At 48.3% G+C, this 27,920-nt stretch overlaps 3 non-coding genes across 3 annotated transcripts; all 3 read right to left on the reverse strand.

Annotated features, from left to right (window-relative positions):
• Window positions 1–20,726: 20,726 nt before the first annotated feature.
• Window positions 20,727–20,798, reverse strand: trnae-cuc (transfer RNA glutamic acid (anticodon CUC)). Its single transcript has one exon. It is a non-coding gene; the product is annotated as a tRNA-Glu (tRNA).
• A 1,196-nt stretch (window positions 20,799–21,994) lies between these two features.
• Window positions 21,995–22,066, reverse strand: trnae-cuc (transfer RNA glutamic acid (anticodon CUC)). Its single transcript has one exon. It is a non-coding gene; the product is annotated as a tRNA-Glu (tRNA).
• A 1,218-nt stretch (window positions 22,067–23,284) lies between these two features.
• Window positions 23,285–23,356, reverse strand: trnae-uuc (transfer RNA glutamic acid (anticodon UUC)). Its single transcript has one exon. It is a non-coding gene; the product is annotated as a tRNA-Glu (tRNA).
• Window positions 23,357–27,920: the final 4,564 nt, after the last annotated feature.

Genomic DNA, 27,920 nt, shown 5'->3' on the forward strand with positions numbered 1-27,920 from the left:
GGCAATGGGTGCGACGGTGTCAGACATGGGGAACGGTTTGCGAGGCCTGGGGCCTTCCGTGCAGGCGGCGTCTGTGGCCCAGGAAATGGCTGCCCTCTCACAGGAGGCCATGAGCCAGTGCCAGCGCCAGATGGCAGAGGCGCTCAACGCCATAGCCCAGTCTCAGCAGGCCATGGCCCAGTCTCAGCAGGCCATGGCCCAGTCTCAGCAGGCCATAGCCCAGTCTCTGCAGGCCATGGCCCAGTCTCTGCAGGCCATGGCCCAGTCTCAGCAGGCCATTGCTGAGGGCATCGGCGCCAGTGGCCATGTGCGAGCTGGCGTCGCACTGTCGCAGACAGGGTTCGACAACCCCCTGGGCTCCATGGCTGCAAACCTGCAGACCCCTGTCGATACCAGCACGGGCCTCCAGGACTGGCAGCGCCAGATGTCGGGGGCGCGTCGGATGGCCAGTCCGTTCGCATCCCCCACCCATGTAGAGGCCTGGGGGCCATCGGGCACCCCGAGGGAGGAGGAGGTGGTGTGGTCCGTCCCGGCTCCCTCTGTAGGGGAGGTCCCGGTACACCGCGACACCTCGGACTCCCCCCCTTCCGTCCCAGGTGCATCGGGTGGGCAACGGGCAGGACAGGCTGGCAGCTCACCATCCCAGTCGCCCGGGCTGCAGCCTGGCCCAAATAGGCCAGGACGCCCCAGGAAACGGCCGCCAAAGGGATCCAGTGTCAGAGGGCAGGAATCACAGGAGTCCACCTCCAGTTCTGCTGTACCGTCTGGGGAACCACATAGACGTAGTCAAAGGGCCCGTAAGGCCAAACAATTAGACACTGAGTAAGTTGGCACGGGTGCAGGGCACAGATGAGTTTTAGGCGCTAGGGCACGTGCATGAACTCCTTTGGTTATTAAAGTCAATGTTACACCTACCGAAGCTGCCTTTGTGCTCTGTCCAAAGTGTGCGGGGGTGTCATGTACGTTGAGCGCAAGTGTGTGTGTGAGGGGTGGTCTTACCTCAGCCCCAGGTGAGTCTGCCCCCTTCCCCCTGGGCCGCCATCAACATCCCCCGGGCAGAGGACGGGACCGTGCGCTGCAGTGTCACAGCCGCATGCAGGGATGGTCCGGGTGGATGGTGGTACTGTGGCCATGGGTCAGACATAGTCCAACGATGTAGAGCCAGGAGCTCATCGGAGGCGGGTTGTCATCATTCTCCATGGCCTGCGATAGACACGCGTCCACCCACAACTGGGTGAGCCCGGCCCGTTGTGCCGCCGGTGGATCGGCAATTGGGGGTGGGGGGGTGGTGTGCATGCGGGTGGGGTGTGTGGGGTTGGGGAGGGGGGTGAGGGTGCTGGGTGGGTGGATGGGTGGGGGGTGTGGGTGGTCGGCTGTTGTCATGGTGTGCGGTCTGTGGCCATACTACCCGATTCCCACGCCCATCTAGTCAGTGAAGCGAGCGTCTATCAGTCTGTCCCGTGCCCGCTGGGCCAGCCGGTAACGGTGGACAGCCACCCGTCTGTGTCTACCCCGTCTGCCCTGACCATTGCCCCCATCCCCCTCATCTGGGGAGGACTGGGCCTCTTCCTGCTGCTCCTCCACTCCGCCCTCCTCTGCCTGCGGCACATCGCCCCTCTGCTGGGCTATGTTGTGCAGGACGCAGCACACCACAATGATGCGGCCGACCCTATCTGACCGATACTGGAGGGCGCCCCCAGAGAGGTCCAGGCACCTAAAACGCATCTTCAGCACGCCAAAGCACCTTTCGATCACTCCCCTTGTCGCTACATGGGCATCATTGTAGCGGTTCTCCGCCTCATTGCGTGGCCTCCGTATAGGCGTCATCAGCCACGATCGCAATGGGTAGCCCCTGTCGCCCAGCAACCAGCCCCTCAGCCGGGGATGGCGTCCCTCGTACATGCCGGGGATGGATGACCGCGACAACACGAATGAGTCATGTACACTGCCTGGGTGACGGGCGCAGACGTGCAGGATCATCATGCGGTGGTCGCAGACCACCTGTACGTTCATCGAATAGGTCCCCTTCCTATTAGTGAACACGGCCCTGTTCTCTGCAGGTGGCCGCACGGCGACGTGCATCCCATCGATCGCGCCCTGGACCATGGGGAACCCGGCCACGGCAGAGAAGCCCACGGCCCGGGCATCTTGGCTGGCCCGGTCCACGGGGAAGCGGATGTAGCGGTGCGCCATGGCATAAAGGGCATCTGTCACTGCCCGGATGCACCGATGCACCGATGTCTGCGATTTGCCGGACAGGTCCCCACTCGGTGCCTGGAATGACCCCGTTGCATAAAAGTTCAGGGCCACCGTAACCTTGACGGACACGGGGAGAGGGTGTCCCCCGCCAGTGCCACGCGGTGACAGGTGTGCCAGCAGGTGGCAGATCTATGCCACGGTTTCCCGGCTCATCCGGAGTCTCCTCCTGCATTCCCGGTCCGTGAGATCCTGGTATGACTGCCGGGGCCGGTACACACGGGGCGCCCACGGGTGCCTCCGTTGCCGTGGGGCCGCGACGTCCTCCTCCCCCTCCTCGTCCTGTCGGTCAGGTGTCCCTCCAGCCTGGGCGGCTGCCGCCTGCCCCTCTGCGGCAGCCTGCGCCGCCTCTCTGGCACGCTCCTCCTCCTCCTCCTCCTCCTCATCCAGGGCAACATAGACATGAGCGGCTGCCACCACGGCGGCCAACATCGCTGGATGGTCTGAAAACATGACGGCCTGGTGGGGGGGAGGGGAACGACGACATGTCATCATTGCCCATATCCCCTCCTCCTCCCAGCCAGGTGGCATGGACCGCATGGGTCCAACTGTTGGAGGCTGGCACCTGGCCAGGTGGACCAACTCATTTGCCCTCCCATCACCCACCCCGGCACGGCCCCCTCCCCAACCCCCAACCTCCACCCCAGCACGGACCCCCCCCAACCTCCACCCCGGCACGGACCCCCTCCCCAACCCCCAACCTCCACCCCAGCACGGACCCCCCCCAACCTCCACCCTGGCACGGACCCCCTCCCCAACCTCCACCCCGGCACGGACCCCCCCCAACCTCCACCCCGGCACGGACCCCCCCCAACCTCCACCCCGGCACGGACCCCCTCCCCAACACCCAACCTCCACCCCAGCACGGACCCCCCCCAACCTCCACCCCGGCACGGACCCCCTCCCCAACCTCCACTCCGGCACGGACCCCCCCCAACCTCCACCCCGGCACGGACCCCCCCCAACCTCCACCCCGGCACGGACCCCCTCCCCAACACCCAACCTCCACCCCAGCACGGACCCCCCCCCAACCTCCACCCTGGCACGGACCCCCCCCCCAACCTCCACCCCGGCACGGACCCCCTCCCCAACCTCCACCCCGGCACGGACCCCCTCCCCAACCTCCACACCGGCACGGATCCCCCCCCCAACCTCCACCCCGGCACGGACCCCCTCCACAACCCCCAACCTCCACCCCGGCACGGACCCCCTCCCGGCACTCCCCCGGAGCCCAGCCTACTCTAACCACCCCCCCCCCCCCCGCCGCACACACACACAAGCCGAGACACACCTCTCCTCAGGCAATCAGTCTGCGGCCACGCCATTTCCTGCCCAGAGCCAACCCCCCAGGCCGTCACTCACCTCCTCGCTGGTCGGCGTGAGCCTGGAGCACCGGGTCACGCCGATGAAAAGGAGGTTTGATTCACGTCGACGTGAACGGTCATCACGTCGACGGGACTTCGGCCCATCCGGAAGGGAGAATATCGGCAGGCCGAAAATCAGCTGCCTTGCGCAGACCCGTGACATTCTCCGCGGCAGCGGCGCCATTAACGCCCCGCCGACTTTTCTCACTTCGGAGACTTCGGCGGGGGCGGGGGCGGGATTCACGGCGGCCAACGGCCATTCTCCGACCCGGCGGGGGGTCGGAGAATGACGCCCCATGGATCAATTGGCCTCCTTCTGTGCAGTAACACTTCATTGATTCTGTACTGGGCAGTTAAGTGAAAGTAACCATGGTGAACTGGACCGCCTATGTCGGTTATTTAAACGTGATCTTCCTCAATGTGTCCGTCTGTAACTGGACCTCTCAACACTGAATGTAATGGCAATGACTTGGGACTCTCTATAATGCACGCTGTCGTGTAGAACTGGGTTCAGTGTAACCTTTCTGATCTGGGCGATTATTCACAATATAAATTGATGATTTAGATGAAGGAAAAAAAATGTCATATTTCTAAATTTACAGATGACACCAAGTTGGGTGAGAGGGTGAGCTGTGAGGAGAATGCCGAGATCCTATAGTGTGAATTGTACAAGTTGAGTGAGTGGGTAAATGAATGGCAGATGCAGTATAATTGGGATATCTGCGAGATTATCCACTTTGGTTGTAAAACAAGAAGGCAGATTATTATTTGAATGGCCATAAATTAGAAGAGGGGAATGTGCAATGAGACCTGGGTGTCCTCATACACCAGTCACTGAAGGTAAGCATGCAGGTACAGCAGGCGGTAAAGAAGCCAAATGGTATGCTGGCCTTCAGAGTGAGAGGAATCGAGTACTGGAGCAGGGATGTGTTGCTGCAATTATACCTTGGTAGGCAACATCTAGAATATTGTTTGCAGTTTTGGTCTCCTTATCTGAGGGAGGATCTTCTTGCTATAGAGGGAGTGCAGCAAAGGTTTACCAGACTGATTCAAAGAACAACAAAGAACAAAGAAATGTACAGCACAGGAACAGGCCCTTCGGCCCTCCAAGCCCGCGCCGACCATACTGCCCGACTAAACTACAATCTTCTACACTTCCTGGGTCCGTATCCTTCTATTCCCATCCTATTCATATTTGTCAAGATGCCCCTTAAATGTCCCTATCGTCCCTGCTTCCACTACCTCCTCCGGTAGCGAGTTCCAGGCACCCACTACCCTCTGCGTAAAAAACTTGCCTCGTACATCTACTCTAAACCTTGCCCCTCTCACCTTAAACCTATGCCCCCTAGTAATTGACCCCTCTACCCTGGGGAAAAGCCTCTGACTATTCCTGGGATGACAGGACTGACGTACGAGGAGAGATTGAATCGGTTAGGATTGTATTCGCTGGAGTACAGAAGAATAAGGGGGGATCACATAAAAACCTGTAAAATTCTAACAGGACTGAACAGGGTAGATGCAGGAAGGATGTTCCTAATGGTGGGTGCCCAGAACCAGGGGTATGAGGTTACGGGGTCGACCATTTAGGACAGAGATGAGGAGAAATTTCTTCACAGAAAGAGTGGCAAGCCTGTGGAATTCGTTACTGCAATTGAGTCCAAAACATTGTATGGCTTCGAGAAGCAGTTATTTATAACGCTTAGGGTGAAGGGACCAAAGGAGATATGGGGGAAGGAGGGATTAGGCTCCGGAGTTGGATGATGAATCATGATCATACTGAATGGCGGAGTGGGCTTGAAGGGACGAATGGCTTCCTCCTCCTGCTCCTATATTTTCTATGTTTCCATGAATGTAACGATGCTGAACTCGAACTTCCCACATTGAAACCAACTGGACGTAACTGGAAATGCTCCTAATGAATATACAGATGTTTCAATGAAGCTGGGTGCACAGTTTCAGAGATATTTGTAAAAGGGTCTGTGCTGCCATCACATCACTGGCACTGAGTAAATAATCACGGGGAGAACCTGACCGTGTTTCCCATTAGGGCTCTGGTCAATCAGCCATTAAACCACTAACTCGGCATTATCGGCTTGAAGCCGCGCACACGTTCCGTTTACTTCATTCTGACCGAACGTTATTATTCGATTATAGTTAATGAAGGGATGTAATTGGGAGCATTCTATCTCTCTGCCTATTTTAAGTTGCAGCCGTGTCAGAACATTAGTAAAGTCTGGCAGCAGCTGCACTAACAAGACCATAAGATATAGCAGCAGAAGTAGGCCACTCAGCCCATCGAGTCTACTCCGCCATTCAATCATGGCTAATATTTTTCTCATCTCCATTCTCCTGCCTTCGCCCCATAACCCTTGATAACCTTATTAATCAGGATCCTGGGCAGCACGATGGCGCAGTGGTTAGGACTGCTGCATCATAGCGCCGAGGTCCCAGATTCGACCCCAGCTCTGGGTCACTGTCCGTGTGGAGTTTGCAAATTCTCCCCGTGTTTGTGCGGGTTTCGCCTCCACAACCAAAAGATGTGCAGTGTAGGTGGATTGGCCACACTAAATTGCCGCTTAATTGTAAACAATGAATTGACTACTCTAAAAAAAAATTTTTTAAATTAATCAACAACCTATCTATCTCTGGCTTAAAGACACTCAGTGATTTGGCCTCCACAGCCTTCTGCGACAAAGAGTTCCACAGATTCACCACCCTCTGGCTGAAGAAAGTTTTCCTCATCTCTGTTTTAAAAGGTCATCCATTTAGTCTGAGATGGTGTCCTCTGGTCCGGGATTTCCCTACAAGTGGAAACATCCTCTCCACATCCACTCTATCAAGGCCTCACAGTATCCTATAAGTTTCAATAAGATTCCCCCTCATCTTTCTAACCTACAACAAGTACAGACCCAGAGTCCTCAACCATTCCTCATGCAACAAGCTCTTCATTCCAGGGATCATTCTCGTGAACCTGCTCTGGACCCTTTCCAAGGCCAGCACATCCTTCCTTAGATACGGGGTCCAAAACTGCCCACAATACCCCAAAAGGTGTCTGACCAGAGCCTTATACAGTGTGAAAAGTACATCCCTGGTCTTGTATTCCAGCCCTCTCGACATGAATGCTAACATTGCATTTGCCTTCCTAACTGCAGACTGAGCCTGCACGTTAACCTTAAGAGAATCGTGAACAAGGACTCCCAAGTCCCTTTGTACTTCTGATTTCCTAAGCATCTCCCCATTTAGAAAAAGTTATGGTCCCAGCACTGACCCCTGAGGCACACCACTAGCCACTGGCTGCCATCCTAAAAAAGACCCCTTTATCCCCACTCTCTGCCTTCTACCGGTCAGCCAATCCTCTATCCACGCCAGGATCTTACCCTTAACACCATGGGCCCTTAACATATTTAACGGTCTTTTATACGGCACCTTGTCAAATGCCTTCTGGATATCTAAATAAATCACGTCCCTGGTTCTCCTTTGCCGACCTTCCTTGTTATTTCCTGAAAGAACTCTAACTCATTTGTCGGACATTACCTCCCCTTGACAAAGCCGTGCTGACTCAGTCCTATTTTATCATGCACTTCCAAGTACTCCTCGATTTCATCTTTAATAATGGACTCTAAAATCTTACCAATGACTGAAGTCAGGCTAACCGGTTTGTTTCCATTAGTTTACTTAATTTAATGTATCAAACATTTAATTGTCCCCCTGGAGTGTGATATGCGATTTAAACATGACACATTTTCAATGCAGTTCAGAGTCTGCTCAGACTTTCTGCTCAACCCACACGCATCACCAAATCTTCTTGTTTTTGCCATTTACTCTCCTCTCCCTGCAGCCATAGGGGTTCCAATGAATAATGTAACTGGTTATTACTTACAGATGTTATTGACTACCTGTATCTCTGCTCTCATTTACCCATGTACATTGTGCAAACATCCTTTCTCCTCCAACCGAAAATTTATCACCTTCGATCAAGAGATTTTAAAATTCTAATTGATCCAATTTCTCCGATTTGTCATCATAATGTCTCCAATCATCGGTATTGTTTCTCCAATTTACTGAGACAACTTAATCCATTTCCTGATGTAATTGATCATTATTAATGATATAATTCCTCACTTTTAATAAATTTGGTGGTATTGTTTATTTATGCTGGCGTTATAAAATATCTTCCCATATAGCAGCAGTTTTCATGTAATGGATAAATCTCTGCACTACACAGATTTCGCCAACTCTCTCCTTTTCGCCAACTCTCCTGTCACTTCTCCTCTTTCAAAGTATAAATTCCTCACTGTAGCTGCAAACTTCCCACTTTCACTCACACAATTTCGCCGTGTGTGGCCCGGTAGCACAGTGGGTGGCACTGTTGCTCCACAGCTCCAGGGTCAATTCCCGGCTTAGGTCACTGTCTGTGTGGAGTCTGTACGTTGTCCCTGTGTCTGCGTGGGTTTCCTTTGGGTGCTCCGCTTTCCATAAGACCATAAATCATAGGAGCTGAAGTAAGGCCATTCGGCCCATCGAGTCCACTCCACCATTCAATCATGGCTGATTTCAACTCCATTTACCCGCTCTCTCTCCATAGCCCTTAATTCCTCGAGAAATCAAGAATTTATCAACTTCTGTCTTAAAGACACTCAACGTCCCGGCCTCCACCGCCCTCTGTGGCAATGAATTCCACAGACCCACCACCCTCTGGCTGAAGAAATTTCTCCTCATCTCTGTTCTAAAGTTACTCGTTATTCTAAGGCTGTGCCCCCGGGTCCTAGTCTCCCCTGTTAACAACTTCCCTACATCCACCCTATCTAAGCCATTCATTATCTTGTAAGTTTCTATTAGATCTCCCCTCAACCTCCTAAACTCCAATGAATATAATCCCAGGATCCTCAGACTTTCATCGTATGTTAGGCCTACCATTCCTGGGATCATCCGTGTGAATCTCCGCTGGACCCGCTCCAGTGCCAGTATGTCCTTCCTGAGGTGTGGGGCCCAAAATTGCTCACAGTATTCTAAATGGGGCCTAACTAATGCTTTATAAAGCTTCAGAAGTACATCCCTGCTTTTATATCCCAAGCCTCTTGAGATAAATGACAACATTGCATTTGCTTTCTTAATTACGGACTCAACCTGCAAGTTTACCTTTAGAGAATCCTGGACTAGGACTCCCAAGTCCCTTTGCACTTCAGCATTATGAATTTTGTCACTGTTTAGAAAATAGTCCATGCCTCTATTCTTTTTTCCAAAGTGCAAGACCTCGCACATGCCCACGTTGAATTTCATCAGCCATTTCTTGGACCACTCTCCTAAACTGTCTAAATCTTTCTGCAGCCTCCCCACCTCCTCCATACTACCTGCCCCTCCACCTATCTTTGTATCATCGGCAAACTTAGCCAGAATGCCCCCAGTCCCGTCATCTAGATCGTTAATATATAAAGAGAACAGCTGTGGCCCCAACAATGAACCCTGCGGGACACCACTCGTCACCAGTTGCCATTCCGAAAAAGAACCTTTTATCCCAACTCTCTGCTTTCTGCCCTACAGCCAATCGTCAATCCATGTTAGTACCTTGCCTCGAATACCATGGGCCCTTATTTTACTCAGCAGTCTCCCGTGAGGCACCTTATCAAAGGCCTTTTGGAAGTCAAGATAGATAACATCCATTGGCTCTCCTTGGTCTAACCTATTTGTTATCTCTTCAAAGAACTCTAACAGGTTTGTCAGGCACGACTTCCCCTTACTAAATCCATGCTGACTTGTCCTAATCCGACCCTGCACTTCCAAGAATTTAGAAATCTCATCCTTAGCAATGGATTCTAGAATCTTGCCAACAACCGAGGTTAGGCTAATTGGCCTATAATTTTCCATCTTTTTCCTTGTTCCCTTCTTGATCAGGGGGTTAAAACAGCGATTTTCCAATCCTCTGGGACTTTCCCTGACTCCAGTGACTTTTGAAAGATCATAACTAACGCCTCCACTATTTCTTCAGCTATCTCTAGGATTCTAGAACTCTAGGATGTAGCCCATCTGGGCCCGGAGATTTATCAATTTTTAGACCTCTTAGTTTCTCTAGCACTTTCTCCTTTGTGATGGCTACCATATTCAACTCTGCCCCCTGACTCTCCGGAATTGTTGGGATATTACTCATGTCTTCTTCTGTGAAGACTGACACAAAGTACTTATTCAGTTCCTCAGCTATTTCCTTGTCTCCCATCACAAAATTACCAGCGTCATTTTGGAGCGGCCCAATGTCAACTTTTGCCTCCCGTTTGTTTTTAATGTATTTAAATAAACTTTTACTATCATTCCTAATGTTACTGGCTAGCCTACCTTCAAATTTGATCCTCTCTTTCCTTATCTCTCTCTTTGTTATCCTCTGTTTGTTTTTGTAGCCTTCCCAATCTTCTGACTTCCCACTACTCTTTGCCACATTATAGGCTTTCTCTTTTGCTTTGATGCATTCCCTAACTTCCGTTGTCAGCCATGGCTGCCTAATCCCCCCTCTGATAACCTTTCTTTTCTTTGGGATGAACCTCTGTACTGTGTCCTCAATTACTCCCAGAAACTCCTGCCATTGCTGTTCTACTGTCTTTCCCACTAGGCTCTGCTCCCAGTCGATTTTCATCAGTTCCTCCCTCATGCCCCTGTAGTTACCTTTATTTAACTGTAACACCTTTACATCTGATTCTACCTTCTTTCTTTCAAATTGGAGATTGAATTCGACCATATTATGATCACTGCCTCCTAAGTGCTCCCTTACTTTAAGATCTTTAATCAAGTCTGGCTCATTACATAACACTAAGTCCAGAATGGCCTGTTCCCTCGTGGGCTCCATCACAAGCTCTTCCAAAAAGCCCTCCTGTAAACATTCAATGAATTCCCTTTCCTTGGGTCCACTGGCAGTATTATTTACCCAGTCCACCTGCATATTAAAGTCCCCCATGATCACGGTGACCTTGCCTTTCTGACATGCACTTTCTATTTCGTGGTGCATCTTGTGCCCCTGGTCCTGACCACTGTTAGGAGGCCTGTACATAACTCCCATTATGTTTTTTTTGCCTTTGTGGTTCCTCAACTCTACCCACACAGACTCCATATCATCCGACCCCATGTCGTTTAGTCCTATTGATTTAATTTCATTCCTAATTAACAAGGCAACCCCGCCCCCTCTGCCCACCTCTCTGTCTTTTCGATAGGTTGTGAATCCCTGGTCCTGAACCCCCTGCAACCATGTCTCTGTGATGCCTACCACATCATACCTGCCAGTCGCAATCTGGGCCACAAGCGCATCTACCTTGTTCCATACACTGCGCGCATTTAAATATAGCACTTTACTCTATTGACCATCCCTTTTTGTTTTCTTAGTGTGGTGGACCTTGGTTTACTGAGCCTTTCCATACACTGTGTCATATTTTGTGGGATGGGGACTATTGTAACCTCTCCTGAGTTCTGTCTTTTTGTGCTTTTTTGTATTCCTAAGCAGCTACGCTTCCCACTGATTACTTCACCTCTTGGTTCCCTGACTTTCCCTCCCCCCCCCCCCCCTCCCAAATCTTTAGTTTAAAGTCCTATTGACCACCCTATTTACTCTTTTCGCCAGAACACTGGTCCCAGCTCGGTTCAGGTGGAGACCATCCCAACGGTATAGGTCCCCCCTGTCCCAAAACTGATGCCAGTCTCCCATGAAAAGGAACCCCTCATTCCCACACCACTCTTTCAGCCACGTGTTAACTTCCCTTATTCTTGCCTCCCTATGCCAATTTGCACGTGGCTCGGGCAGTAATCCGGAGATTATGACCCTTGAGGACCTATTTTTTAATTTGAATCCTAGCTCTTTATAATCTCTAAACAGGTCCTCTTTCCTAGACTTGCTTATGTTGTTGGTACCGACATGGACCACAACAACTGGATCCTCCTCCTCCCTCTCCAGTATCCTTTCAAGCCGGTCAGAGATGTCCCGCACCCTAGCACTGGGCAGGCAACATACCATGCGGGACTCTTTATCCTGCTCACAAAGGATACTATCTATCCCCCTGATAATAGAATCCCCTACAACTACAACTTGCCTACCTTACTCCCTCCCCTTGAATGGCCTGCTGAACCATGGTGCCTTGTTCAGCTGACTCATCCTTCCTGCAACCCTGTTCGCCATCCACACAGGGAGCAAGTGCCTCATACCTGTTGGACAGAGTCAAGGGCTGAGGCTCCTGAGTTCCTGACTGCTGGTTCCCTTTACCTGCCTGACTTGCAGTCACACCCTGCTGTCCCTGGCCACTAGCAGGATTTAAACTACTTACTCTGATAGGTGTGACTGCCTCCTGAAACACAGTGTCCAGGTAAGTCTCCCCCTCCCGGATGTGCCTCAGTGTTTGAAGCTCAGACTCCAGCTCATCAACTCTGAGCCGGGGCTCTTCGAGCAGCCAACATTTACTGCAGATGTGGTCGCTGCAGCTCGCAATGGGATCTGCCAGCTCCCACATCAAGCAGCTCAAGCACATCACCTGACCAGCCATCACTAATTAATTAATTAGTTTAATTTAAGTTTATGGTGGGGGCAGCTTCAGCCAATCAGACACTACCCTGCACTTTTAACTGAAAATCAGCACAATTAGATTAACCACTTACCTTTCCTGGGTTACCTTGCTGCACCAAACTAGCAAATTCTCACTGTCTGCATCTCTCTCACTCTGGCTGTGTCTCCTTGACCTGCGCAATGCTAATAATATAATATAATAATGCTAATAATAATATAATATGGCACTTACCTCACACCAATGGGTCTTACTACTAGGTTAGAGGAGGAGGGCGGGTGGGAGACACTACACTACAATTTATTGGTTGGGGAGGGTGGGGGGGGGGGGGTTCTTCCCAGAAGTCCGCGGGTGGAAAAAAATAAAACAGAAAAGAAGTGTTTTTTTAAAAGGAGAAACTTACCTCCCAGAAATCACTTGCGCACCGCTCCCGCTGAAGTCGACTGGCCTGCTCCTGTGAAGGTAAGTGTTTTTAAAGGAGAAACTTACCTCCCAGAAATCACTTGCGCACCGCTCCCGCTGAAATCGACTGGCCTGCTCCTGTGAAGGTAAGTGTTTTTAAAGGAGAAACTTACCTCCCAGAAATCACTTGCGCACCGCTCCCACTGAAATCGACTGGCCTGCTCCTGTGAAGGTAAGTGTTTTTAAAGGAGAAACTTACCTCCCAGAAATCACTTGCGCACGGCTCCCGCTGAAATCGACTGGCCTGCTCCTGTGAAGGTAAGTGTTTTTAAAGGAGAAACTTACCTCCCAGAAATCACTTGCGCACCGCTCCCGCTGAAATCGACTGGCCTGCTCCTGTGAAGGTAAGTGTTTTTAAAGGAGAAACTTACCTCCCAGAAATCACTTGTGCACCGCTCCCGCTGAAATCGACTGGCCTGCTCCTGTGAAGGTAAGTGTTTTTAAAGGAGAAACTTACCTCCCAGAAATCACTTGCGCACCGCACCCGCTGAAATCGACTCCCACAAGTCCCGAAAGATGTCCTGTTAGGTAATTTGGACATTCTGAATTTTCCCTCTGTGTACCCGAACATGCGCCGGAATGTGGCGACAAGGGGCTTTTCACAGTAACTTCATTGCAGTGTTAATGTACGCCTACTTGGGACAATAACGTTTATTATTATTATCCTTTTGTCCACACTGTCACTGTGTGTCTGGAGTATCACGCTGCTAACACGGAGTAAACATAATTCTATTCTGTTTTTAACATTAAGAATTCTTACAACACCAGGTTAAAGTTTAATAGGTTTCTTTCGAGTTACTAGCTTTCGGAGGGCAGCTCCTTCCTCGGGTGAACCTTGATTTTCAGGACAGCAGCCGGTGACTAGTGGTGTGCCTCAGGAGTCGGTGCTGGGACCACAACTTTTCACAATATCCATTGATGATCTGGAAGAAGGAACTGAAGGCACTGTTGCTAAGTTTGCAGATGTTACAAAGATCTGCAAAAAGACAGGTAGTACTGAGGAAGCAGGCGGGCTGCAGAAGGGCTTGGATAGGCTAGGAGAGTGGGCAAAGAAGTGGCAGATGGAATACAATGTGGAAAAGTGTGAGGTTATGCACTTTGGAAGGAGAAATGGAGGTATAGATTATTTTCTAAATGGGGAGATGCTTAGGAAATCAGAAGCACAAAGGGACTTGGGAGTCCTTGTTCATGATTCTCTTAAGGTTAACGTGCAGGTTCAGTTGGCAGTTAGGAAAGCAAATGCAATGTTAGCATTCATGTCGAGACAGCTAGAATACAAGACCAGGGATGTACTTCTAAGGCTGTATAAGGCGCTGGTCAGAATCCATTTGGAGCATTGTGAGCAGTTTTGGGCCCCTTATCTAAGGAAGGATATGCTGGCCTTGGAAAGGGTCCAGAGGAGGTTCACAAGAATTACCCCTGGAATGAAGAGCTTGCCATATGAGTAACGGTTGAGGACTCTGGGTCTTTACTTGTTGGAGTTTAGAAGGATGAGGGGGGATCTTATTGAAACTTATGTTGAGAGGATGTTTCCACTTGTAGGAAAAGCTAGAAGCAGATGACACAATCTCAGAATAAAGGGACACGCCTTTAAAACAGAGATGAGGAGGAATTTCTTCAGCCATAGGGTGGTGAATCTGTGGAACTCTTTGCCACAGAAGGCTTTGGAGGCCAAATCACTGAGTGTCTTTAAGACAGAGACAGATAGGCTTTTGATCAATAGGGAGTTCAGGTGTTATGGGGAGAAGGCAGGAGAATGGGGTTGAGAAAAATATCAGCCATGCTTGAATGGCGGAGCAGACTCGATTGGCCGAGTGGCCTAATTCTGCTCCTATGTCTTATGGTCTTATGGTCATTGTGGGCATTTTGTTCCAAATGACCCTTTATCATCTGTCACTTCTTCTGGCACGTTTTGACACCAAAAGGCTCAGGCAGCTACGAGGAGAAGATCTCGGAGTTAACAGTGGGTTTAGACAACATCACTACTCAAATTCCTAAATCAATAATTGTCCGTTCGCTGCTCTCAGCTTGAGAATTTTATCAAACAATGTGATTGACGAGTTTACCAATGGGTGATAGTTTTCAATTCATTCACATGAAGAGATCACTTCACGGCCTAGCCGGATGTAACACATTTTAAATACAAGTGCTGTTATTAATTTATTTTGGGGCTCTGTTATTGCATATATTATTCAGGGGTAACAGTGGTTAGCACTGCTGCCTCAAAGCACAACGCACCCAGGTTTAGTTCCAGCCTGTGTGGAGGTTGTCCTCCACGTGTGTGCGTGGGTTTCCTCCGGGTGCTCCGGTTTCCTCCCACAGTCCAAAGATGTGATGGTTAGGTGGATTGTCCATGCTAAATTGTCCCTGAATCTGAAAAGGTTTAGATGGGGTTACAGGATTATGGAGATAGGCCGGGGGAGTGGGCCTGGGTGCTCTTTCAGAGGGTTGGTGCAGACTCAATGAGCCGAATGGTCTTCTTCTGTACTGTAGGGATTCTATTCTGTAAAGTATAAAGTAGTTAGAGATGTTGTGTAATACGTTATTGATTTTATTTTTTCTACTTGATGATGTGGTGCCCATGAGTTTGGTTCATGTTATTTCTGATAACCGTTATGTTCTCCGGCATGGTCTACTAGATTATTGTACATTGTTGTATCATTCACACAGTTCAGTGTCAATAAAATACATTAGCGATTTTTAGCACAGAAAAGGAGTTGGTCATGTAACCCCAATTTTAAAAAAGGGAGGGAGTGAGAAAATTGGGAATCATAGAACGGCTAGCCTGACATCGGTGGTGGAGAGAATACTGGAGTCAATTACTATGGATGAAATAACTGAACATTTGGAAAGTGGGGACAGGATCGGTCCAAGTCAGCATGGATTCACCAAAGGGAGATCAAGCTTGACAATCCTTCTGGAATTTTTTGAGGATGTGACCAGTAGAGTGGTCAATGGTGAAGCAGTGGATGTTGTGTATCCGGACTTAGGGGCGGGGGGGGGGGGAGGGGGGGAGGGGTTGGGGGTGGTGGTAACGTATTGATGTAAATAGAAAATTGGTTGGCAGACAGGAATCAGGGAGTGGGACTAAATGGGTCCTTTTCAGGGTGGCAGGCAGTGACTAGTGGCGTATTGCAGGGTTCAGTGCTGGGACCCCAACTGTTCACAAAATACACTAATGATTTGGACGAAGGAATTGCATGCAATATCTCAAAATTTGCAAATGACACTAAGCTAGGTGGCAGAGTGTGCAGTGAGGAGAATGCAAAGAGGCTGCAGGGTGACTTCGACAGGCTGGCTGAGCGGTCATATACTTGGCAAATGCAATATAATATGGGTAAATGTGAGGTTATCCACTTTAGTGGCAAAAACAGGAAGACAGATTATTATCTGAATGGTGGCAGTTTAGGAACAGGGGAAGTGTAACGAGACCTGGGTGACATGGTGGAACAGTCGCTGAAGGTTTGCATGCAGGTACAGCAGGTGGTGAGGAAAGTTAATGGCATGCTGGCCTTTATAGCGAGAGGATTTGAGTATAGGAATAGGGGTGTCTTGCTGCAGTTATACAGGGCCTTGGTGAGGTCACACCTTGAGTATTGTGTGCAATTTTGGTGTCTGAGTTTGAGCAAGGACATCCTTACTATTGAGGGTGTCTAGCAAAGATTCACCAGACTAATTCCCAGGATGGCAGGACTGACATATGAAGAAAGACTGGATCGACTGGGCTTGTACTCACTGGAGTTTAGAAGAATGAGAGGGGATCTCATAGAAACATATAAAATCCTGATGGGACTTGTTGCTATCTCTCGGTTGGCTCTTAATTCGTAATTTGCTCTGTTTGTTTAACCTTTGCTCTAGAGTCGCCGGGTATCTTTATGATACCGCCATGAGGTTCAAGTTCAAGGACTGATCAATAACTTAACACACCAATTAGTAAGATTCAAATCAAAACACATTTATTATACACAGTAAATCACTATTCATGCATAAATTCTACTTTCTAGACTATTCCTATCACTAAAAGGCCTATATTTAGCTTCGGAACTGACCCACCAGGTCAGGGGAACAAATGGCCTTTCGTTCAGGCCCTGAGTCTGCAGGATTCAAAAGCTGGTATGTACTGGTAGCTAGGAGCGCCTATCTCGTAGCGAGCATTGACTTGAGACTTACTTGGTTGGTGCGGCCGCTGGACAGTTCACTCTCAGGGGTTGCTTCACGTTGCTGAGTGACCTTGCCCAAGAAGAACGATTTGAACTTGGCGGCTTTACTTTATAGTCCCCAGGGACGGACCCTGTACCTGGTTCCAAGTGGTTGGACTGCGTTCCGATCACTTGGATCGATTTCTCCAATACTGGAGTTGTTCCCTGATCGCTGGGCGGTCCCTAAATATCCGTTGGCCTTCCTTTGTCTTGGCTCCTGCTGGCGCCGAGGAGTCTGGCTTGGCTTTATTCACCTTAACTGTTGCAATTGTGCCTTGGAATTGCTCATCACTATGTAGATGGCTGCTGGTTTCAGTGCTGTCTGTTTTTTTACAGGTTTCAATACACATGATTTCTGTACTTGCTAGCCTTTGCCTGTGTTGGCTGAATTTCCCTTCGGTCTTTGCGGTTCTCCATTTTAAGTCGGGAAGTGGCCAACCCAGGTGGCTACAGACTGGACAGGCTAAATACAGGAAGAATGTTCCCGATGTTAAGGACTTCCAGAACTAGGGGGTCAGAGCCTGAGAATAAGGGGTAAGCCACTCAGGACTGAGGTGAGGAAGAACGTCGTCTCTCGGAGAGTTGTGAGCTTGTGGAATTCTCTACCACAGGAAGCTGTTGGGTCCAGTTCATTGGACATATTCAATAGGGAGCTGGGCGTGGCCCTTGTGGCGAAAGGGATCAAGGGTATGGAGAGAGAGTGGGAATGGGATACTGAATTTATATGATCAGCCATGATCATATTGAATGGTGGTACAGGCTCAAAGGGCCGAATGGCCTACTCCTGCACTTATTTTCTATGTTTCTATGTCGGGGTTGAGCATTGACAAGAAACTACCAAGAGAAAAGGTGGAGATTTCACAAATAAGCCACTAAAATTATGATTTTTCTTTGGATGTAAGTGTAATTTAGCTGCTGTCGTAATCTCACCAGCACACATTCTACTCATCCAACTCTCTCTCTTTAATTTCTAATTGTTGCAGCAAACTTGGCAGCGATCGTGATCCTGTCCCGAGGAAGATGTGGCTTCTCCCGATGTATCACCTGCTACTTGGTGTCTATGGCAGTGTCAGACCTCATGGTCACTATCAGCTCTGTGATACTAAACCGGATTGCTGGCATTTATTTCCCATTCACTTTCCTGTCCATCACACACGTATGTCGTTGCCGGGCTGTCCTAAACTGCACACTTTTTGGAATTTCTGTATGGCTAACAGTGGCTTTCACCTTTGACAGATACGTGGCAATTTGTTGCCAAAATCTGAAAACAAAATATTGCAGAGCGAAGCCAGCGGCAGTTGCCATCGTGGCAATTTGTATATGTTGCTTTTTTGCATCTTCTTTCCTGTATTTGATTTATAAACCGTTGTACGTAATTAATGACGTGCCCTGGTTCTGCAGTGTAAAGGTCATGTTTTATACATCACCAGTATGGATCGCATATGAATGGACAATCCGCATTTCCACCCCTTGTCTCCAATTCATTCTGATTATATTGCTCAATGCTCTGACCATCAGAAACATCCGAGTGGCCAACAGAGCCCGCAGGAGACTCAGGAGCCAGAACAATGGAGAGAATGAGAGTGACCCGGAGATGGAGAAGCGGAGAAAGTCCATTGTTTTACTGGTCGCCATCTCGGGCAGCTTCATCCTGTCCTATGTGTTAACTGTGATTGCCTTCCTCTACGTTAGGATTGCGGGAACTACTTATTTCTCTGGCTCCAACTTCGAGGAATCAAATTATATTCTGGAGGAAAGCGGAATTATCTTGCAGGTGCTCAGTTACTGCAGCAACCCGTTTATTTATGCTGGGACACAGAGTAAATTCCGAGACGAGTTAAGGAATGGGGTGAAATATCCATTCATTCTGATCCGGAAAATATTTAAATAATGCCAACAGTCCAATGCTGTAATAATTCACCGTTATCGTCCACGTATAAATATTATCCAATCCCAGTTACATTGTCATATTTTGTGTCGTTTATCCTCTGAACGATTTTAGAAATATACAAGCCTGATCACCGCACAAATCAGATTTTAACCTCTTTTCAGTTAGTTGCCAATTCTCTTCCCCATCGAATAAATATTTTGACATTCTGCGGTGTCCGTGCAAAATGCAGGAGAGAGATTCTGACCACTCAGCTGCCATTGAACAGGAAACAATTCTGTGTAATGTGGGGGCCTCGATATCTCTCTGGGTGTGGATTGAATGCTAACGTTGAGCCCTCAATGTATTCTCACAGTAACTTCACTGTAGTGTTAATGTAAGCCGACTTGTGACAGGAGGAAAGATTATTATTATAACGAGAATGTGGACTGCCCAGTGCATTGCTCTTTCCTCAAAAAACGCCCAGGCACACTTGTAACCTTGTGTAGCCAAGCTGTGTCCATATTCATAAGAGCAGAGCAATTTAGCGAAGAAAAAGATGAATTCACGTCCAATCCATTGCACACTCTGCTAGTATTCGAGGCACACCCAGACAGGCAGTCCCAGACAGGCAGTCCCAGACAGGCAGAGCCAGGCAGGCAGAACCAGACAGGCAGGCCCAGACAGGCACTCCCACACACGCACACCCAGAGAGGCACACCCAGACAGGCAGTCCCAGACAGGCAGACCCAGACAGGCAGAGCCAGGCAGGCAGAACCAGACAGGCAGACCCAGACAGGCAGTCCCAGACAGGCAGACCCAGACAGGCAGGCACAGACAGGCAGACCCAGGCAGGCAGAACCAGACAGGCAGTCCCACACAGGCAGACCCAGACAGGCAGACCCAGACAGGCAATCCCAGACAGCCAGTCCGCACTGGTGATGGTGGGGAACTGGAGGGAGCTTGATTGTGCGGGGCTACATTTGTCAATTGGCTCTTTGTTGCTTCTCGAAGCTCCCGCTGCCGGATCGCCGTCATGTCTTTGGCAGCGTAGCGGAACACTCACTGTGTGTGGGGGACGCGCTGGGATGTCACGGGACACTCACTGTATGTGTGGGACATTCTGGGCTGAGGCAGCGTCCCGGGACAGTCACTGTGTGTGTGGAAAACTCTGGGCTGAGGCAGCGTCCCCGGAGACTCACTGTGTGTGTGGGATGCTCTGTAGTGAAGTGATCCTGAATTTACACAGTTCAACCTCTGGTATGACCTAGGAACCAACTTCCACCAAACAATGGCATTTACCAAATTCAAACAAAATCTGGCAGAATACCAGCCAGATTTTCGCTTGCGTCAGCATCTCTCTCACCTTGCAGCCAATCACTGTCCGTTTCTTCCTGCCTCTGTATTTGTTCTCCACCTGGCTCCACAGTGGATGAGAGAGGGACAAGCAGCAGGATTTTACCCGAACTCTCCATTCACTTGCTGCCAGCAGAACGCGGGGACTACAGCTTCAATCAGCGGGTTACTGCCCATCCCGGGGACACTCCAACCAGGAGCAAAGCTCCGAATACACCGAGCACAGGCTCAGAAACATGCAGGTACAGTATACCCCGCTCACTTCACCTCCGAGCAGCATTTACACAATCCCTCAGTGAGTGGCCCTTCCTTTGAGCTTCTTCTGTTGTATTCAGCTCCTGTGGCCTCAATGGACTGAATAATTTGAGTTCGAAGTTTTCTTGTCATCACGCCCGAGATTCGGACCCTGATCGGGCGTGGGGGGGGGGGGGGGGATTATTGTGCCCGTGTGAGCATCAAAATCTGGCCCAATACCACTCAAATTTTCGCTTGCTTCATAATCTCTCTCACTTTGCAGCCAATCACTGTCCGTTTCTTCCTGCCCCTGTCTTTGTTCTCCACCTGCTGCACTTGTGACTTTTTCAGCTCTGATGTGAAACGACAAATGTCACTGAACTGATTCTGGCAGAGCTCTTTTCTGTGAAACTGCGATTCAGCTTCATTGAACATTCTGCTGGACAACAATAAAGCATCATTCCCTGACCGGGAATTGAACCCGGGCCGCGGCGGTGAGAGCGCCGAATCCTAACCACTAGACCACCAGGGAAACTGACAAACAGGGTTTTAACCCGTCTGACAGTATATCATTCGCCTTTCATTCTTATTTCCCAGGTTTAATTAGAAATATACAAAATTACATATTTAGAATGAACACAAGTGACATCTTCAGACAATCACAACAGCAATTGTTGTTCGCTGGAACATGAAATCGACAGTGAGGTGAAATAGCCCAACAAGCTGCTCATGTGTAACTTCCAATTTCCAAAACCCACCAACTTGATCACTGTGGCTCCTGTGAAACTTACAACGCAACATCCGGCAGACATTCATCAGTAAATAGAAATAACTCATTTCAATTGTTAAAAACATTTTTTGTCGCAATTAAGTTTTGATCAAAATTTGAAGTTTCCAGTTTATGTTGATCTTTTTCTGAAGTGAAACTATCACGTTTGCTGAACAGACACAAACTCCCCTGTTTCAGACAGGGCAGGAACATTAAAACTTACTCATCTGTAATTATGAGGTAAAGCTTCCTCGTTCCGATTTGTTGTTAAACATTAACACAACACGTCATCTCACAGCCTTGTGACATTTACACTTTTGGAATGTGTTTCTCTCTTCCCCGGCTCCACAGTGGGTGAGAGAGGGACAAGCAGCAGGATTTTACCCTAATTCTCCATTCACCCGCTGCTAGCAGAACGCGGGGACTGCAGCTTCAATCAGCGGCTAACTGCCCATCCCGGGGACACTGTAACCAGGAGCAAAGCTCCCAATACACCGAGCACAGGCTCAGAAACATGCAGGTAGATTATACCCCGCTCACTTAACCTCCGAGCAGCATTTACACAATTCCTCAGTCAGTGGAACATCCTTTGAGCTTCTTGAGGTGTATTCGGATCCTGTGACCTCAATGGACTGAATAATTTCAGTGAGAAGTTTTCTTGTCGTCACGTTGGAGATTTGCACCGAGATCGTGGAGATATTTCTGTCTGTGAGAGCAATAACATCTGGCCCAATACCACGCAGATTTGCGATGCGTCAACATCTCTCTCACTTGCATTGCAGCCAATCACTGACCGTTTCTTTCTGCCTCTGTATTTGTTCTCGACCTGATGCACTTGTGACTTTTTAAGCTCTGATGTGAAACGACAAATATCACTTAACTGATTCTGGCAGAGCTCTTTTCTGTGAAACTGCGATTCAGCTTCGTTGAACAGTTTGGTGGACAATAATAATTCATCATTCCCTGAGCGGGAATTGAACCCGGGCCGCGGCGGTGAGAGCGCCGAATCCTAACCACTAGACAACCAGGGAAACTGACAAACAGGGCTTTAACCCGTCTGACAGTATATCATTCGCCTTTCATTCTTATTTCCCAGTTTTTATTAGAAGTATACAAAATTACATGTTTAAAATGAACACAAGTGACATCTTAAGCTAATCACAACAGCAATTGTTGTTCGCTGGACCACGAAATCGACAGTGAGGTGAAATAGCCCAGCAAGCTGCTCATGTGTAACTTCCAATTTCCAAAACCCACCAACTTGATCACTGTGGCTCCTGTGAAACTTACAACGCAACATCGGGCAGACATTCATCAGTAAATAGGAATAACTCATTTCAATTGTTAAAAACATTTTTTGTCGCAATTAAGTTTTGATCAAAATTTGAAGTTTCCAGTTTATGTTGATCTTTTTCTGAAGTGAAACTATCACGTTTGCTGAACATAAACAAACTCCCCTGTTTCAGACAGGGCATAAACAATACAACTTACTCATCTGTAATTATGAGGCAAAGCTTCCTCATTTCGATTTGTTGTTAAACATTAACACAACACGTCATCTCACAGCCTTGTGACATTTACACTTTTGGAATGTGTTTCTCTCTTCCCCGGCTCCACAGTGGGTGAGAGAGGGACAAGCAGCAGGATTTTACCCTAATTCTCTATTCACCCGCTGCCAGCAGAACGCGGGGACTGCAGCTTCAACCAGCGGCTAACTGCCCATCCCGGGGACACTGTAACCAGGAGCAAAGCTCCCAATACACCGAGCACAGGCTCAGAAACATGCAGGTAGATTATACCCCGCTCACTTAACCTCCGAGCAGCATTTACACAATCCCTCAGTGAGTATCATTTCCTTTGAGCTTCTTCTGTTGTATTCAGCTCCTGTGACCTCAATGGACTGAATAATTTGAGTTCGAAGTTTTCTTGTCATCACGCCCGAGATTCGGCCCCTGATCGTGTGTGTGTGTGTGTGTGGGGGGGGGGGGGATTACTGTGTCTGTGTGAGCATCAAAATCTGGCCCAATACCACTCAAATTTTCGCTTGCTTCATAATCTCTCTCACTTTGCAGCCAATCACTGACCGTTTCTTCCTGCCCCTGTCTTTGTTCTCCACCTGCTGCACTTGTGACTTTTTCAGCTCTGATGTGAAACAACAAATGTCACTGAACTGATTCTGGCAGAGCTCTTTTCTGTGAAACTGCGATTCAGTTTCATTGAACATTCTGCTGGACAACAATAATTGATTATTCCCTGACCGGGAATCGAACCCGGGCAGCGGCGGTGAAAACGCCGAATCCTAACCACTAGACCACCAGGGAAACTAACGACAAAAAATGTAACCTGGGTTGACAGTATATCACTCACCTTTTATTTTGATTTCCGAGTTTTCATTAGAAGTATACAAAATTACATGTTTAAAATGAACACAAGTGACATCTTCAGCCAATCACAACACCGATTGTTGTTCGCTGGAACACGAAATCGACAGTGAGGTGAAATAGTCCCAAAAGCTGCTCATGTGTAACTTCCAATTTCCTAAACCCACCAACCTTATCACTGTGGCCCCTGTGAAACTGACAACTCGTCATCCGGCGGACATTCATTCGTCATTTCAAATAACTCATTTTAATTTTTGAAAACATAGTTAATCCTTTTCGCAATTAAGTTTTGATCAAAATTAGAATAGTTTCCAATTTTTGTTGATCTTTTTCTGAACTGAAACTATCACACGTTTGCGGAACAAACACAAACTCTCCTGTTTCACACTGGGCAGGAATATTAAAAAGTACTCATCTGTAACTATGAGGAAAGCTTCCTGGTTCCGATATGTTGTTAAACGTTAACACAACACGTCATCTCACAGCCCTGTGACATTTACACTTCCACAAGTTTTGAATGAGATTATTTCTTGCCTGGCTCTACAGTGGGACAAGCAGCAGGATTTTACCCGAACGCGGGGACTGCAGCTTCAATCAGCGGGTTACTGCCCATCCCGGGGACACTCCAACCAGGAGCAAAGCTCCCAATACACCGAGCACAGGCTCAGAAACATGCAGGTAGATTATACCCCGCTCACTTAACCTCCGAGCAGCATTTACACAATCCCTCAGTCAGTATAAGTTCTCCACCTGCTGCACTCCTCCTCAGTGGAACATCCTCTGAGCTTCTTCAGGTGTATTCAGATCCTGTGACCTCAATGGACTGAATAATTTCAGTGAGAAGTTTTCTTGTCATCACGTTGGTGATTTGCACCGAGATCGGGGAGATATTTCTGTCTGTGAGAGCAATAACTTCTGACCCAATACCACGCAGATTTGCGATGCGTCAACATCTCTCTCACTTGCATTGCAGCCAATCACTGACCGTTTCTTCCTGCCTCTGTATTTGTTCTCGACCTGATGCACTTGTGACTTTTTCAGCTCTGATGTGAAACGACAAATATCACTGAACTGATCCTGGCAGAGCTCTTTCCTGTGAAACTGCGATTCAGCTTCGTTGAACGGTTTGGTGGACAGCAATAATTCATCGTTCCCTGACCGGGAATCGAACCCAGCTCCGCGTCAACATCTCCCTCATTTTGCTGAATTCCAGTCGATTTGTCAAGCATGATTTTCCCTTTCATAAATCCATGCTGACTGTCGTCTTTTAAAATTTTTCCTACTTCAATACTGTGAAAAAAACAACTTTACACCTTGGTTTCGATAAAACTAACTTCGTCTTTATTGACCAAAGTCTGCATGCAGATGGCTACAGGTTAGAGAGAGAGAGAGCTGTTAAGGTAAACCTGCTCATTCTTTCTCAAGCTCGCAAAGACATGGAGAAAACGTTCAATATTTATACAAAAGCTGTATCATTTTACAAAAACAGACCTTGTTCAAAAATGTCAATACAGTCATAACTTCTGATCAACCATGTTGTCATAGAAAGACCCTGACTCGGCTTATTTGCAGTATTTTGTCTTTAGAGGATTTAAGACGTGGTCCTATTTTGTTTTTCACCTCTGCCCTCATGATGCCTTGACGCAGATGGACCTAGGTCATGAGGAGGTTGTGTTATTGGGACATTCCTGGATCGTGGCTTTGTTATCAGGTTTTACTAAGGTCAGGCACTATTTTCCCTCTTCTGGCCTTGTATGATACGATTATGTGGATTCTTAGCTTTGTCTAGTTTGTCAGGGTCTGAACTTGGCACTTAGCTGACACAGCTGTCTTACACTTCGTTATAGGCCGTAAAATTCTCAGCCACTGTCATCCAGGGTACCTGGGAATTATGCGTCCATGAGCTATTTGATGTTTTATTCCACACCCTGGACCAATCAAGAACAAACATACCCTTGTTGGAGGGTTTGGTATCGGTCCCTGCCATTCGGTTGTAAGATTACACCTACTCTGCCCCATTGATGGTCCTTCTCCTGATTTACTAAAACATCGGGATCCTTGCGCACTGCTCGATGGGATGGTAAGGGCAGGGGGATTCGAAACATGGGGATATCCAGGTTGATACCAGGCTAAAAATCTAGTCATCCCATAGCCAGCCAATCTCCAAATTTTCATATCTCCACCGAACCCCTGTGTTCGGTTTTGACGCAGTACCCACTCAACTGTTTCTGCTAAGTGGAATGGGAGTGATTGGAGAGGTAGCCCCTCCTTGGAATGGATGGGGATACGGGTACTAACCCAACAGTTACTTACATTCAATCTGTCAGCATAAATATATGACATATATAGAAAGCTATTAGCATGCAGCTCTTGGTCAGTTTGTTCGCCTACTGTCGAATGGCCATTAAGACCAATTAGTCCAAATAGTCCAAATGTGATAATGAAGATCCTCATTCTGCATCCTCGTTGGGGCTGAAACCAATCTTCTTACAATCCGATAGGTGTACCCAACTCGAACGTCCTTCGAGTTTAACGGCAGTCGGTGTAGTCAGCAATACTTGAAAAGGGCCGCTCCAGCGTTGCCCTAACTTCTCTCTGTCCCAATTCTTTATCAGCACGTAGTTTCCTGGTTTGACTACTGGATATCGAGGGATCTTTGTTCCGGCTGCTGCTGGGAGATGGGCCTGTTTTACCTGCGAGTGGAGAAACTTTAAAGAAAATGTTAATTGCTTCAAATAACTCAGCATTTTATCTCCCATAACGTGGAGGTCTACTCCCTCTAGGGGTTCTTCATGGGCATACCAGGGAGTCCTCATTGGCCGACCGTAGACTATCTCTGCAGCTGACAGTCCGGACCGCGAATGTGGAGTAACCCTCATGTGAAACAGTGCCAAAGGCAATATCTTTAACCAATTTAATCCAGTTTCTTCGGTCAATTTAGATAATTTTTCTTTTAAGGTCCCATTTGCTCTCTCTACAATTCCTGCTGCCTGTGGATGATACGCGCAGTGCAGTTGTTGTTTAATTTTGAGTGCTTCGCATAATTCATAATTGATTCGAGCCACAAAATGTGTTCCATTGTCTGAGCTCAGCATTCTGGGAATCCCAAATCGGGGAATAATTTCTGTCAATAGTAATTTTACCACCGTATGTGCAGTACAGTTGGTGGTGGGGAAGGCTTCAATCCATTTACTAAATACATCAATGATCACTAAACAATATTTATAGCATTGTACTTTAGGTAATTCAATAAAATCCAGCTGTATGCAGGCAAAAGGACCATCTGGCAAGGGGGTTGTTCCGGGAGGGCATTTAATGCCTTTACCCTTATTATTTTTCATGCAAATTAGACATCGATCCAGACGCATTTGTGCTGCTGTATTCAGATCTGGGTGCCACCAAGTTTTCAAAAGTAGCTGTACCATTCCCTCCTTGCCAAGATGAGTACAAGAATGCAAATAATCAATAAGTATCGGCAATAACGAATCTGGAACACAAACTTGACCTACTGGGGTAAGCCAGAGGTTTTGTGTCAACAAGTGCGAACACCCCATTGACTTCCATAGTGTGCGCTCAGAATCAGAGGCGTCCCTCTGTAACCTTTGAATTTCAGCTAACTCTGGCATGCCCTTTGTTGCTAGAATAGGTAGCTGATTTAAAGCCTGTGTACCACCTGCGGGAACAATCATAGAGGCTGATGCAGACGCTGCCTTAGCGGCTGAATCCGCACGGGCATTTCCTAATTGCACAGGAGTGTCCCCGGAAGTGTGCGCAGCACATTTAATGATAGCCAGTTGACGAGGAAGTTGAATAGCAACGAGGAGATTTTTAACCCAAAGAGCATTTAGAATGGGAGAGCCTGCAGAGGTAAGGAATCCACGTTGCTGCCAGAGGCGGCCAAAATAGTGGGTGACACCAAAAGAGTACCTAGAGTCTGTGTACACATTCACACTTTGGTCTTTGGCCAGAACACAAGCTCTAGTAAGGGCGAATAGCTCAGCTTTCTGTGCCGAGACTGGAATCTGGAAAGCAGCTGCTTCCAGAATGTCAGTGTCTGTAACAATGGCATACCCTGATTGCGGGACACCCATTTGGGAAATAGAAGAACTGCCATCAACATAAAAAGTGAGATCAGGATTATCAAGAGGGTGGTCAGTTAAATCGGGACGAGTTGCGGTAAGGAAGTGATTCCTAAGCAAACAATCATGTGGTGGATCAACAAGTACATCAGGGGGATGTTCGAGGAATGCTGCGGGATTTGATTTAAAGTGGAACAGTAATGGAAAGACAGATATGGGTTCTGTAATAGTGAGACCTCATATCGGCTCAAGCGGGCCTGTGTCAGATGCTGGGTCTGCTGAGATGTAAGGAGAGCCACAACAGAGTGTGAGGTATACACATGCACGGGCTGATGAAGGGTTAAATTAGAGGCTGCCTGAGCTAACACATGTGCAGCAGTGAGAATTTGAGTGCAGGGGGGCAAACCACAAGCTACTGGATCCAA

The sequence above is a fragment of the Scyliorhinus torazame genome, chromosome 5, assembly GCF_047496885.1.
Source record: "Scyliorhinus torazame isolate Kashiwa2021f chromosome 5, sScyTor2.1, whole genome shotgun sequence".
Lineage (NCBI taxonomy): Eukaryota > Metazoa > Chordata > Chondrichthyes > Carcharhiniformes > Scyliorhinidae > Scyliorhinus > Scyliorhinus torazame.